Genomic DNA, 13,606 nt, shown 5'->3' with positions numbered 1-13,606 from the left:
AGAAGATGGTGACTTCACCTCATATGTCCATCCATTTTGAGTGAGTGCCAACAATCAGGAAAAACATTGTTCCCATAAAAGGTTCCACATAGTCAATGTGTAATCACACCCACGGCCTTCCTGGCCACTCCCAAGAGTGTAACGGGCTGTAGGAGGTAACTTTTGCACTTGCTGACACTGCATACTTTCTCACTAAGCTCTCTACATCTCCATCCACTCCAGGCCGCCATGAGTATCTGCGTACGATGGCCTTCATTCAAGAAACACCTGGATGTGCACTTGTAGTTCAGTTAACAATGGGTCCTTTTGCAGGAACAATCACTCGATCTCCCCACAAAAAGATACCATCCTAGCTAGTTATCTCATATCTTCTGTGAAAATATGGTTTCATTTTGTTAGATTCCTGTTCTTGTGACAAACCGTGAAGAACTTATTCTTGTACTTTGGATACGACTGGTTCTCAACTTGTCCGATTTCTAATCTGTCTAGCACATACCGGTGATGAAACTAAGAAGTTCAACAATAAAGAGTTTGATGAACTGGAACATCCTCATCATTTTCTTTCAAAGGCAAACAATGAAGTGCATCAGCATTTGCAATCTAATTTCCAGGCCAATCCAATTCAATTTCTTTCAATCAGTTTTGTCCAAGGAGGCTTGGCCCCTCATCTTCTACCACCATCTTTACCAATTGACTTCCGGACTGTACAGTAACCCGGCTTATGCCTTTGATTTTGATGTTTTCTCCAGTGTAATTTTTTAATTTGGCATCGGTTTCTTCCAAATTCAATTTATACGCTCCATAATTCAGGTATTTGAAGGTATGCTCACCTATTACCATAGTGGATGCACCTGTGTCCACCTCCATTCTGATAAGCCTATCAACTTTACTGTTACATAGATAAGTTCTGTTCTTCCTACCTTTAAATTATACGACAAATAAATATCAGAAGTTTTTACTTAAGGCTCTTCTACTTTATAGATCTCACGGGGTCTTTTCTTTTGATTGAAACTGCCCGATTCTATCCTTGCAATGTCACATGAGGTGTCCGTTTTGATGACAGTAAAAACATTTGATTTTTTAAAATTTCCATTCATTACAAGGTTGTCTGCTTCCATCTCTGTTACCATTATTCCATGTTTTCGCTAAGTCATTTATTTTTATTTGTCTGCAAGTGGTGGCTACTTCCCACTTCTCAGAGCTGTGCATTTTCGCACCCTTTTTGGCTGGGGCTCCCCGCCTAACATGGAGGATGGCACCATTTTGCACTCTCTGTATGGCTTTCAAGTCTCTCACTGCATCTTCCATGGCCAGTGCTATTTCTAGCGTCTTCTAAAAATCCAAATTTGTTTCAGCCAGTAATCTCTTTTGAATCACATCTTCATTTATACCGCACACCAAACGATCTCTAAGCATATCATTTATAGATGTACCAAACTCACAATATTTTATTAACTGTTTCAGGCTTGCCACATAACAAGCAACCATCTCCCCTGGGGCTCTATTTCTTGATTAAATTAAATTTGAACCGTTGTATAGTTACCGAGAGCTTGGGCTGGTAATGACTGTTCATAAGGTTCACCAAGTCATCAAAAATTTTCAATCCGGGGCACTGGATGCTGTCAAACTTCAAATCAATCCATAGGTTTTAATCCCACACTTGGATAAGAGGATCACTCGCCTCTTCTCCTCTCCCGCAACATCATTAGCTTGGAAAAAGAATGCAAGATGCTCAACATAATGAGACCAATCGTCCATAGGTGGGTCGAAAGAATCAACTCTTCCAAACCGCAGCATGCTTTGACGATTAGGACAGAAATTCAACTTACAATTATGGTGCAAGATATGGCCTGATTTCGGTTCACTTGATTTCCTTCCTTGCTTTTTCTCCTCATCCTTCCTTGCTTTTTCTCTAGTCGCCACTTTGTTGGATTTTTTTTTTTTAAATGTCATGCATGAAGGACATGTAACTCTTTCGAGTACAAACCCGTTTCCATCTGTTTCAGATGAAGTTACATAGTTTGCCATTGTGAGATTTGAACTCTTGACCTTGGGGTTATAAACCCAGTACCATAACCACTTGGCTATTTAGGCCAAGCAAAGCCTACTGCACCTGGTATTCCCAGGCAGTCTCCCATCCAAGTACTAACCAGGCCTGAGTCTGCTCAGCTTCCGAGATCAGACGAGATCAGGCGTTTTCAGACTAGTATGGCCATAGGCGCCACTTTGTTGGATCCTGGTCCTTAGTTTAGTTGGGACTAATGGATCCGGGTTGTACCCTTGTTTCGGGCTGACTGAGTTGGTACCACAGACAGAGTAAGTCAGCAGGCAGTTCTTATGTAGAACACATTCTACTTATTTACATAGGGACTCAGCAGTTACACTTGTGCGTTTACAACTCAAACCCTGTCTCCATATTACAGATTGTATCGCTAGACTTCTCCTATTGACTACTGAGGTAGCCCACGCTACTCTGCTATTGGATAAGATCATGTGATCTTCCATTGTACGTTCTTCTTAAAAGTTATATTACACATCAGATTACTACACATGGGAACACAGCCAGCTGCAAGTTGCCCTCCAAAGCCTCTCACTATCCTGACTTGGAACCATATCGCTGTTCCTTCCTCTCACTGGGTCAAAATCCTAGAATTCCCTCCCTAACAGCACTGTGGGTGTACCTACAACACATGGACTGCAGTGGTTCAAGGCGGCAGCTCACCACCACTTTCAAGGGCAATTAGGGATGGGCAATAAATATTGGCCTAGCCAGCGATGCCCACATCCCATCAATGAGTTAAAAAAACATCCATCCAATAAATGCCCTCCATCTCTATGTGCTCAACCTCAATTGATACAATTAACAATGTAGGCCTGGATTTTCATCTCGACATGGATAGGAGTTGGGAAAATTCACGGCTTAACCTGCTTTGGGAGAAAGAATCCGCAACAGTATTTTTTATCGGTGGGATGTGGGCTAGAGTCACACCAGCCGACCAGAGATAAAAGTCAGAGGCAGCCTCAGGGACTGCTGGGTGCTGAGGCAGGCTGTTTAAAAGGCACACCTTGGTGCTGTGGGGCTTTGTTCCAATTAAAATAAAAACAGGTGGTCCTCCAACCCTCACCCTCCATATCCCTCACTGCCTTTATCCCAATTTGGTGAAAATCCAGGCCGTGTCAGAACTAGCAGCGCATTGAAAGTTTGTGAATACAGTACTGAGCTCTTCATGCCCTGCTCACTGTAGCTCCTCAGCTTTTTCTAGTTCCTTTCTCTCTCTACTTTAGCATTTCAGGGAAAATCAGTCAGTAATTAACGGGATCTAATGCAACATGTACTTATCCTCCTGCACATCGCTTTCCTCCAACTATAAAAGTGGGGTAGGGAGAAAGTAGGAAGCAGCTCACAAAGCTGCTGGGTGACTATCTTGCTGTGGACTAATGTTTCCAGAACTTATTCCAAAAATTCAATAGTCGAGATTTTGGTCTAAAATAATTGTTAATTAACTGTACAGCCTCCTTAAAACGACATTTTTGGTTTTAAAAGGAGTTTTACCATTTATACATCTGATGACAATATTAAGATTTCTCAAAGTCCAAAAATTTGAGCATGCCCAAAAATGAGTGCACAATGAGTGCGGGAATCTAACTCATAAATGTTGTTGGATCTCACTATCGAGCCAGAAAGGTATGGACACCGAGTGAGTGTCCCCTGGAAACTCACTAGAGAAGCAGACTTGAACAATTGGCCCCTGCAATGCCAGAAGTGTCCCTCAAGGAAGTTTTAAAAAGGAATCAGGAAGATGGGGTGCTGGGGGAGAGGAGTATGCTGGTGACTGGTTTAGGAGTGCAGTATTTAGGGTTGCTAGCAAACAGGATGAGCATTTTCTCTCACCTGCTATCAAATCTACTTTCCCTGTAACTTTTGATGTTCCTTTTTTTCAAACAACTATTCAAATTGTTTTTAAAAGGATTTATGAACTTCCTTCAACAAAGTCTGTGAAGATAACTCCATATTCTAAGTCAGCCTTAGTGTGCATTAAGGCAGTTAAGATTTTTAATTCTTTGTGGTTATTTAAATCTGTATTCTCATGACAATCTCATTGAGCAATGGAAACAATGCTTCTGCTTATCTGTTATAGCCTTTCATAATCCTGAAAACCTCAAAGAAGTCATCCGTGACCTTTTCAGCTCCAGTGGAAAAAAGTTCCAAAACCTCAAGTCTCTCCTCATGACTGTAAATCCTCATCCTTGACAACAGTCTATTTAATCTACATTGCATCTTCTATTCACTTTTAAATCTTTTTTAAAAATTATATTCATTTCTATTCTTCTGACAGTTGCCTGTCCAGAACTATACACAATATTCTAACTGCAGCCTTAAGTCTTCCACAGTTTTCTCCCTGCCCCTTACCTGCCAGTTCTCCTGCCTCCTTCTTGGCTGGTGGTATCTAGCTTTGGTCCTTTGACAAAGTGCTGTTCACAAAGTGCTTTTTCTTTCTTGCATATGCCGATTTCTCACTCTTCATTCCCTCCTTTCAATTCAAATTTTTGCCACTGAAAACCCATGTGTCCTGATTGATTAAGAAAGAGAAAAATTCAAGTGAGAGACACATCTGAAGAAATTTCACTGAACCATGAATGCATTTCATGGAGGGATGCTGAAATAAAGGCCACAAGCTTAGCCAATCATAAAATCAAATCTTAATGGCCATGGACATTGATGATTTCTAGAAAACACAACTTGTCATAGGCTACATCAGGAAAATGCTGGTATTGGCTGAGGAACAAAGAAAAGCTAAGCAAAATTATTCCATTTAATACTTCAAAAAAATGTATTTATGCTCCTGGAGCCGACTACCCAAACTTGGGACACATCTGTAAACTGATGTAATCCAACTGATTGCGCTTCATAAGAGAGCCTGAACAGTAAATACAACAGGCAACTCAATCATTATAGCCATCATAGCTATCATGGTATTTAACTACCCATATCAACATTTACTGGAAAAATGACTAGATTGCAGAAACCCTGGCTATGTTTCGACCAGGGCGGTAGCCATGGATGCCGCTTGTAGCCACACCTACCCAATATGCACCTAGTTCCAAATCTCCTGTGACTGCCATTCAAGTGAAATGCAAAAGCAACAGAGGAGTTTAGCGTGGTATAGATTTTTCAAGTTAGCAGTCAGCCATAAGGGCAGTCAACTCCAGCCTTAAAACACACGCGATAAAGAAGGGTGGCTATCAGAAAAGACAATCAGTGTAACAGGAATCAAATAACATAAGAGTTTGTGCAGTGAACCTCAGAGTATACCATCCTATGCACAAGTCTTCAAAATAATTCAACACTGCACCCATTGGTAAGATTGGGAGGGAAAACATTTAAAATAAAGCAGTGACTTGAAATACACAAGAAATAATTTGCTGTGACATTAAACCTTTGATCATTGCATCCACCATAAATTGGGACCCATTCAAATTTCCATTCCAAATGGCTCCACTGATGCTGCCTTCCCCTAGCTCTAAGCAATGGATAAACTGCAGCAATCTCACCACTTTCCCCTCGTTGACTAGCTTTCTCAGCACAAGCTAGTCAGTCAACAAAACTAGAACCCCATGTACATCTCAACACACAAGATGCGGTCACCAATTCATCAGGCACATGGAAAACATTTCAGAGCATTGAAAAAAAAGTAATTTTTCAATGAAAAAGTAACGTTTAAATAAACTTAAATAGATACTAAAATCTAAAGTAAATGCAATAAGTTTGGATCTTCATTTTGGAAAGTAGCACAAAATGGGTACGTTAAAATTAGATTGGCCACCTATGACTTGCCAGCTACTCAATTCCATTGATTGCAACAGAGCTGAATACTGGGGGGGGGGGAAATACGAGAAACAAATATATAATGGATGGCTGATACAATACCAACCCTTTACTTCTGCCACCCAACACCAATTTCTACCCCACAGAAATTTTATGAACAGGACATACAGGCCAAATAGCAGCAATCCTCTTTCCCAAACTAATACAAAATACCTGCCTCTCTCCTCACTATATCCCTCAATCCATTCGCTCTCCAGAAACACTTCCAATTGTCTCTTGTACCCATCTGTGCTGTCTGCTTTAATGAACTTGATTGGTAAGTTGTTTCATAACTTTATTGCTTTATAGGTGAAAAAGTTCTGCCTTAATCCTAATCTTTAACCTCTGTACCCTGGAATTTGAATCCTTCACCGTAACAATGTTGTCAACCTTAAATAACTTTCCAAAGAAAACAAGTCCAATCTCCTAATTTAAAATTCCTGCTTCCCTTTTCCACTGCTGCTGCTCCTGTGATCTCCCAAGGGTAATAAAGGTATGATTTCTAGATTCTTTAAATTTAATTTATTAAATCAGGTTCATTTACTAAAGAGCATTGAAAAATGTAATCTGCTTTTAGTTTTCAAAACCAAAACTTGCATTTTTACATTTTGTTTTTCTTGATCTGTCTGCAGCCTTTGACACGTTTGATCACATCCTCCTCCTCTGCTTAATTTCCATTGTCTAGCTGAGTGAGACTGTCCTCACCTGGTTCCATTCTTATCTATCCAAGTGTATGCAGAGAACCATCCACAATTGCTGTGTTTCCTACCCTCATACCACTAACTCTGGGCATCTGCAAGGATCTATCCTTGGCCCCCTCTTATTTCTCATCTACATGTTGTCCCTTAGAAACAGCATCCAAAAACATGTCAGGTTTCACATGTATTCTGAACAACACAGCTTTATCTCATCACCACTTCTTCCAATCCCTCCGCTCTAATTTATCACACTGGTTGACATTCAAAACTGGATGGAGTGAAAGTTTCCTCCAACTAAACAGCAAACGGCATGCAGCTGACTAACTGAGTGAGGACTTGGAGTTTGGTGAGAGGGGCGTTTTAAGTGTTAATCTTGTTCTTAAATTTTGCTTTTAAAATCTGATCTAATCTGTAATTAGCAGTAACTGGAAAGTACTGTGTAAGCAGTCTCAGTTCTTTCTTGCAGTTTTGACAAGGTAAACTCACTCTCAGCTGTAGGAGCTGAGCAGCTAATTAGCTAACTGGTTGAATCTGGTTACTGTGGCCCCAGTTCAGTTTACTATAAATTCATGGCTCTTTAGTGCAGCCAACTAACTGAGTGAAGGCTAGGAGTTTGGTAAGAGGGGAGTTGTTAGTTTCCTCTTTCTCAGCCCATGGAAATTGGTTCTCGCTCTACTACAGGGAAGGAAGCTAGCTGTTTAGTGAGTATCTGGTAAATGGGTAAATTCTATTCTATCCCTAAGGTTTAAAATAGTATGCAATTTGGTGGTAAAATATATAAGAAAGCAACATTAAATAAATGATTAATACAATTAAGTAATTATTTAAAACACATTAAGGATGGCAGAACAGGTGATATGTCAAGGCTACAGCATGTGGGAGCTCCTGGATAACATTGTGATCCAGGGCAAATGTGTCTGCCGTAAGTGTTTGCGGCTTGAGGAACTTTAGCTCACAGTCATTGAGCTGGAGGCTGAGCTGCAAACTCAATGACACATCAGGGAGGGGGAAAGTTACCTGGATGCTTTATACCAGGAGGCAGTCACACCACTTAGGATAGGGTCTTCTGATTTGGTCAGTGGCCAGGGACAGGAGGCAGGTAAGGGGCCCAGAGGGCAGGAGTGCAGGACTGTGAGCCTCTGCAATTGTCCAACAGGTTTGAGGTTCCCTCAGATTGTTTGGAAGCGAGTGGGGGCTGCAGGGTGGATGAGCAAACTGTCCATGGCACCATGGTACAGGAAGCCATCCAAGTTGGAGGAAAGCAAAAAAGAATGTAGTGGTAGTAAGGGACAGTACAGTAAGTTGAATTGACAATGTTCCCTGTAGCAAAGAGAGAGAATCCAGACAGCTTTGTTGCCTGTCTGATGCCAAGGTTCTGGACATCTGCTCAGGACTGGAGAGGAACTTGCAGTGAGAGAGGAGGATCCAGTGGTTGTGGTCCATGCAGGTACCAACGACACAGGCAGGATGAAGAAGGAGGCTCTGCATAGTCATTAAGATGAGCTTGGCACCAAATTAAGAAGCAGAACCTCAAAGGTAATAATTTCTGGATTGTTATCTGAGCCACATGTAAATTGTCATAAGACAAATAAGGTTAGAGAAATGAATGCAGAGCTCAAAGTCTGGTGTAGGAGAAGTGGGTTCCCATTTGTGGGGCACTGGCACCAATATTGGGGAAAATGGGATCTGTACTGTTAAGACCGTCTACACCTGTATCGTGCTAGGGTTGGTGTTGTAATGAGCTGCCTAACTAGGGAAATGGAGAGAGTTTTAAACTGAATAGTGGGGGGCAAGGAATCAAATTTGGGAAGATGTGGTAAACCAAAGAGTAGAGAGAAGGCAAAAGAGAAAGGTATTAATATGGGAAATGATAAACAGACTGACAGGAAGGGACAGAGTACAAATCTAAGTCATTCAGCAGATAAGGCTAGACATTACAAAAATAATAGAATGACAAAACTAAAGGCTCTGTATCTAAACACACATAGCATTTGAAACATAACAGATGAACTGATATTTCGATTTGCACTAAGTAAGTATGATCTGATAGCCATTACAGAGACATGGCTACAAGATGACAGATTGGGACCTGAATGTTGAAGGGTATGTGATATTTATGAAGGACAGGGAGTTAGGAAGAGGTGGCTCTGCTAATTACTGATGGTATTAGCACATTAGAAGGGGAATGACCAAAGTTCAAGAAAGCAGGATGTAGAAGCGGTTTGGGTTGAGAGAAATGATAAAGTCACTTGTGGGAGTGGTGTACAGGCCCCCTAATTGTAACTACACTGTAGGACAGAGTATAAGATAATGGGAGCTTGCCAGAAAGGTACAGCAATAATCATGGGGGATTTTAATCTGTATAGACTGGAAAAAGCAAATAGGCAAAGTGCAGATAGCAGAGATAAGGAGTTTATAGAATGTTTTTGGGATAGTTTCCTAGAACAGCACGTTCTGGAGCCAAACGGAGCAGGCTATACTAGACCTAGTATTGAGCAATGAGATAGGATTAATTGATAACCTCCTAGTGATGGCACTCCTAGGTAGCAGCAATCATATGACTGAATTTTACATTCATTTTGAGGGAGAAATGAGTGGGTCCAAGACTAGTACTTTAAACTTAAATAAGGGCAATTATGAGGGCATGAAAGCAGAGCTAGCCAAAGTGAACTGGCAAATGAGGTTTAGGGGATATGTCAATAGAAGTTCAGTGGCAGACGTTTAAAGGGATATTTCCGAATATATACATTCCAATGAGAAAGAAAAGTTCCAAGGGAGGGCCCACCATCCGTGGTTACCTAAAAAAGGCTAAAGACAGTAGCAAACTTAAAGAAAAAGCATATAATTATGCAAAGGTGGGTGGTAGATCAGAAGGTTGCAGAGAATATAAAGAACAGCAAAGAATGACAAAAAGATTAATAAGGAGGGAAAAATTAGAGTATGAGAGCAAGCTAGCTAGTAACATAAAGACAGATAGCAAGAGTTTCTATAGAAGTTTAAATAAAAGAGTTAAAGTGAGCATTGGTCCTATAGTGTGTGACTGGGGAATTGATAATGGAAAATAGGGAGATGGTGGGCAAATTAAACAGGTATTTTTGCAATTGGGCAGAGTCCAATTACATGGTTTTGTAAAAGGGAAATCATATTTAACCAATTTATTGGAGTTCTTTTGAAGGAGTCACATGTGCTGTGAATAAAGGGGAACCAGTGGATGTACTGTACTTAGATTTCCAGAAGGCATTTGATAAAGTGTCACATCAAAGGTTATTGCAAAAAAAAAAGCTCATGGTATAGGGGGTAACATATTGGCATGGATAGAAAATTGGCTAAATAATAGGAAAGAGTTGGCATAAATGGTTTTTTTTCTGGTTGGCAGGATGTGACAAGTGGTGTGTCATAAGGATTAGTGCTGGGGCCTCAACTCTTTACAATTTATATAAATGACTTGGATGAAAGGATCAAAGGAATGGTTGCTAAATTTGCTGACGACAAAGATAATTAGAAAAGTAAGTTGTGAAGAGGATGTAAGGAGGCTACAAAGTGACAGGTTAAGTGAATGGGAAAGGACGGGCAAATGTGAAATTGTCCATTTTGGCAGGAAGAATAAAAAAGCATATTCTCTAAATGGTGAGAGGTTGCAGAGCTCATGAGATTCAGAGGCATTTGGGTGTCCTAGTGCATGAATTACATTAGTATGAAGGTACAGCAAGTAATTAGGAAAGCTAATAGAATGTTATAATTTGAAGGGAATTGATTACAAAAGTAGGGAGGTTATGCTTCAGTTGTATAGGGCATTGGTGAGACCACATCTGGAGTATTGTGCACAGTACTGGTCTCTTCATTTAAAGAAAGATGTAAATCTGTTAGAAGCAGTTCAGGGAAGGTTTGCTAAACCAATATGAGGAATGGGTGGGTTGTCTTCTAAGGAAAGATTGGACAGGTTAGGCTCTTGTCCACTGGAGTTTAGAAAAGTAAGAGGCGACTTAATTGAAACCTTTAAGATCCTGAGGGGTCTTGATGGTGGATGTAAAGAGGATGTTTCCTCTTGTGGGAGAATCTAGAACTGTTTGAAAATAAGGGGTAGCTCAATTTAAGGCAGAGCTAGATAGATCCTTGATTAACAAGCAGTGAAAGGTTATTGGGGGCTGGCAGGTACGTGGGGTTGAGGTTACATACAGATCTGCCATGATCTTATTGAATGACAGAGCAGGCTCAAGGGGCTGAGTGGCCTATACCTTCTCCTAATTCGTATGTTTGTAAATACAGGGAAGACCAAAACCATAGTCTTCCCCCAAAGCCACGATGGAGTTCCTTTGTCCTCACTTTCCACACCACAGCTTCCATATTCATTGAATCATCCTCTGCTATTTCCACCACCTCCAGCATGATGACATCACCAAACACATCTTTTCCTCCCAATATTTCAAAGGGGCTGTTCCCTCTGTCATACTCTGATCCACTCCTCAGTCACACCCAATGGCACCTTTCCATGCAAGCGGAGGAGATACAATATCTACCCTTTTATCTCCTCCCTCTCACCATCCAAGATCCCAAACACTCCTTCCAAGTGAAACAAAGATTTACTACTTTCAATTTAATATACTATATTCACTGGTCATGATGTGGTCTCCTTGACACTGGGGAGACCAAACACAGACTGAGTGACTGCCTCACAGGACACCCCGTTTAGTCCGTAAGCATGACCCTGAACTTCCTGTCGCTTGTCACTTCAATTCTCCACCTTACTCCCACTCGGACCTTCTGCAGTGTTCCAGTGAATCTCAATGCAATTTTGAGAAAGGGCACTTTACAGCCCTCCTGTACTTAATATTGGGTTCAACAATTTTAGATCATAACCTCTACCCCACTTTGATTTGCTAGTTTCTTTTTCTAACCCCCACCCTTGTTTCTTTAATTCCATATCCTTTCCCAAACTAAGTCTCACTCCTCAAACACTCGTATCTTTGCTAATCTTTATTGTTTCCTAGTCTCTTAACACCTTCAATTTAAAATTATCATTCTTGTATTTAAAACCATTCCTGGCCTCCCTACCTCTAATCTCCCTTAATACTACAATTGTGTACACAAAGTCTCTGGTCCTCTGATTTTGCCCTTTTGTGCATCCAGCTACCCTTTGCCCCATCAGTGACAGTCATGCCTTCAGTTGCCGAAGGTCCATGATCTGGCCTAAGTCTCTCTTTCTCCACCTCCCTCTCCTTCTTTAAGACAGTCATTAAAATTCAGCTCTTGGTTAAGCTTTGTTATCCTTCCTGATGTCATCTTTTTCTGATTGATGTCTCTGTCCTCAAGATATTTTTCTACTTTGAAGTTGCTATGTTATTGGTTACCGGATTTTGCTTGCTCACATTCTATCTGCTTCTCCAGAATTCTCCCAATTGCTCCTAACTTGGATTGCCTCACCAAGTGCTTGCTATTTATATATAAACCTGAACTGTGAATGTCAGCAGTTAACCAGAGTTTACAGCCAATCTGTGTATTCTGTTCTCACTTGCTGGAAGTACCTATATGTAGATATCAAGAGCTCATGAGGTCAAAGCTCAGTCACATGATTTTCCCAAGGACATATAACTATGTTAGCTTAGGTCAGTTAATCCTGCATAGAATGGAGCAAGAGAATATCCCAACCTGGATGCAAAGCTACCTGTTAGATAAACTTGCTGAGCTTTTGGAGAAGGCCACTTGTGAGATATTCAGGGGATTAAAATGACATGGGTACTTATTGAGCACAATGTAATAACAAAGCAACATTATATGCTTCAGCCAATTTCATTTTACAGCTCAGTTTCAGATAATTTTAGAACTAACACCATTTTTAACTGTGGTTGTAAATAATAAAGTACCTGTCCTCTTCAACAATAGAAGTAAAGGACATGCAGTCAATCTTTTTCCTAAACCGCATCTTGCCAAGTCTTGATCTCACAATAAACACAACTTCATTACGTACTTCTATAATACAATACACTAATTGAAACAGATGGACTTCAGCTCCTAAAGTGGGAGATTAAAATGCAGGTGGCACTGGTTCAAACCTTTTGTTTGGCCTGTATCAGCCAAAAATTCCTCCCTATAATTTGATTGCAGGCAAAAGATCACACTTACATAAATTTACCTCATGTAACACGAAAGCCTGAGACACTAAAATTGATTTATTACTCTTCAATAGAAGTTACATATTAATAAAAGCTGCAAAAATGAAGATTGAAATTGCTGAACTCTTTGCAGAAAATTTCAGCAACGCATCCAAGAGAAGGAGAAAAATTGTCATTGCCTAAATTCTCATTTAGAAACATAGGAGCAGGGGTAGACCATTCGGCCCATCGAGATTTCTCCGCCATTCAATTAGATCATGGCTGATCATCTACCTCAATGCTACTTTCCCACGCTCTCTCCATATCCCTCAATGTCATTAGTATCCAGGAATCTACTGATTTATTTGTGTCTTGAACATGTTCAATGATTGACCTTCCACAGCCCTCTGGGGTAGAGAATTCCGAAGATTCGCCACCTGAGTGAAGAAATTCGTCCTCATCTGTCGCAAATGGCCTGCCCCTTATTCTGAGACTGTGTCCCCCAGTTCTAGGCTCACCACAGAAAAGTTACGTTGCAGAAAGAGGCCATTCAGCCCATTGTGTCTGCTCCAGTCAAAAAGAGAAAAAAGAAATTAGCTGCTCATTTTAATCGCACTTTCCAGCACCTGGTCTGTAGCCTTGCAGGTTACAGCACTTCAGATGCAGATAAGCCAGGGGAAATATCCTATCCACATCAACCCTGTCACGCACTGTAAGAATTTTGTAAGTTTCAATGAGGTCACGTCCCATTCTTCGAAACTTGAGAATACTGGCACACAGTTTCCTCAATCTCTCCCCATAAGACAATCCCACCCACCATCTGTCTGGATTAGTCTGGTGAAGCTCCATTGCACACCCTTAGATAAGGAGACCAGAACTGTACACCATATTCCAGGTGTGGTCTCACCAAGGCTCTTTACAATTGTAGCAAGACATCTTTACTCCTGTACTCA

At 40.8% G+C, this 13,606-nt stretch overlaps 1 protein-coding gene and 1 non-coding gene across 6 annotated transcripts in view; both read right to left on the bottom strand.

Moving 5' to 3' along the window:
- Positions 1-13,606, bottom strand: part of LOC121277425 (sodium/hydrogen exchanger 9B2-like) — a 139,214-nt gene that overhangs the window by 112,575 nt on the left and 13,033 nt on the right. For all 5 annotated transcript variants that reach the window (XM_041186891.1, XM_041186872.1, XM_041186901.1 and 2 more), the window contains one exon: positions 4,412-4,571. The gene's annotated coding sequence lies outside the window, so the exon portion shown is untranslated. The remainder of the gene's footprint in view (positions 1-4,411; positions 4,572-13,606) is intronic.
- Positions 2,102-2,220, bottom strand: LOC121286046. Its single transcript, XR_005944881.1, has one exon. It is a non-coding gene; the product is annotated as a 5S ribosomal RNA (ribosomal RNA).

The sequence above is a fragment of the Carcharodon carcharias genome, chromosome 1 (assembly GCF_017639515.1).
Source record: "Carcharodon carcharias isolate sCarCar2 chromosome 1, sCarCar2.pri, whole genome shotgun sequence".
NCBI classification, from domain to species: Eukaryota; Metazoa; Chordata; class Chondrichthyes; order Lamniformes; family Lamnidae; genus Carcharodon; species Carcharodon carcharias.
This window is presented reverse-complemented; position numbering and strand designations above follow the sequence as displayed.